The following is a 1816-nucleotide window of genomic DNA, read 5'->3' on the forward strand; positions in this document are numbered from 1 at the left end:
AGAAGCCGTTCACCACCTGCTCAGTGTGTGGGAAGGGATTCACACAGTTAACCAACCTGCAGACACACCAGCGAGTACACACTGGGGAGAGGCCGTTCACCTGCTCTGTGTGTGTGGGAAGAAATTTGTTAATTCATCCAACTTGTTAACACACCAGCGACTTCACACTGATGAGAAGCCGTTTATCTGCTCCGTGTGTGGGAAAGGATTCAGAAGTACAGCCCACTTGCAGAAACACCAGCGAGTTCACAAGTCATTACAGGGGTTGGATTCTGCTGTTGTGGCTGCTGTTAATCCCATCCAGGACTGACCCACGTTCATTCTGACAGTGGGTGAAGTGGGAGGGTCGGGGGAGGTTTCTTTCCGTTGCACTGGCCAGTGTCCCAATTTTAATTTCTGTCGGCTGAATCTCTGAGCGAGGGCACATTTCCACTGAAATGATCCACAGAAGCAGATGAAATACATTAATTTTATCCTGGACAGTTCTGATGAATGTCAGAAATTATTATACATATACAATTTTATATATATTGCAGTAATATTTTTGAAAATGCATATTTACAGTATCACTGTACTCTGCGTCACCCAATATCTATGTCTATGCATTTACATTGTGTATTTATCGTATGTCCTATGTTATTTCACGCATGGAACGATCTGCCTGGATTGTATGCAGAATAATACTTTTCACTGTATCTCTGCACGTGACAATAAATCTAACATACAGGCAGATGGTATGTTTGCAAAAGATGCAATTAAAATGTTGTAAAAATGGGATAATCATTGAATCTAACCATTTAATTGTTTCTCTAAATTGGGCGAATGAAATCTAGTTTATAGAAAGGTTCACCGGGGTTTAAGATAATTGAGGAATTGTGTTTAGCCTTATTAAAATGGCAATAAGACAGTTAGTGGGGTAGCGAAATGTAACTAATGAGTCAAAGACGGAAACCTGAAAGGTGTCTCACTTTTACTGAAAGCAACTCTACATAGAGGACAGCAAGGATCCCTGTGTTTGCTAACTTTATTTCCAAGTGGCTTTTGACCAGTAATAGCCTTTGATTAATTGGAGAATAAAAGGTCTAAGGTAGTAATTAAGAATAGTTTAACTGTTAATTGCAGCTATTCTCTGTGATGTTAGTTTAGTTGGTATTGTGTTACTAATAAAGTTTGTTTTAATATAAAAGATCGCCGTTAGTCAGTGGAATCACTCCGGGAGTGAAGTATCTTTTCCTCACAGTTTTATAAATTAAAAAACATTGGGGTCTCATCCGGATTCCTAATATAAATTGGGGTCTGAGCCGGTATCAGTAACACAGTAAATAAATGATGCAACGGGTGAACTGCGAGGAGGATACAGAGATGCTTCAGCAGGATTTGGACAGGCTGAGTGAGTGGGTATATACATGGTAGGTGCAGTATAGTGTGGATAAATGTGAGGTTTCAGCTTTGGTAGCAAAAACAGGAAAGCAAATTATTTGTTGAATGGGTGTAAATTGGGAGAGGTGGATACTCAGCGAGACTTTGGTGTCCTCATGTATCAAACGCTGAAAGTAAGTGCTCAGGTACAGCAGGCAGTAAAGAAGGCAAATGGTATGTTGGCCTTCATAGCGAGAGGATTTGAGGATAGGAATAGGGATGTTTTACTGTGATTGTACAGGGCATTGGTTAGGCAAAACCTGATGTATTGTGTGCAGATTTGGTGTCCTTATCTGAGGAAGGAGGTTCTTCCTATGGAGGGAGTGCAGCAAAGGTTTACCAGGCTGATTCCTGGGATAGTGGGACTGTCATATGAGGAGAGACTAAGTATAGTTAG

Source organism: Scyliorhinus canicula, unplaced genomic scaffold, assembly GCF_902713615.1.
Source record: "Scyliorhinus canicula unplaced genomic scaffold, sScyCan1.1, whole genome shotgun sequence".
NCBI lineage: Eukaryota > Metazoa > Chordata > Chondrichthyes > Carcharhiniformes > Scyliorhinidae > Scyliorhinus > Scyliorhinus canicula.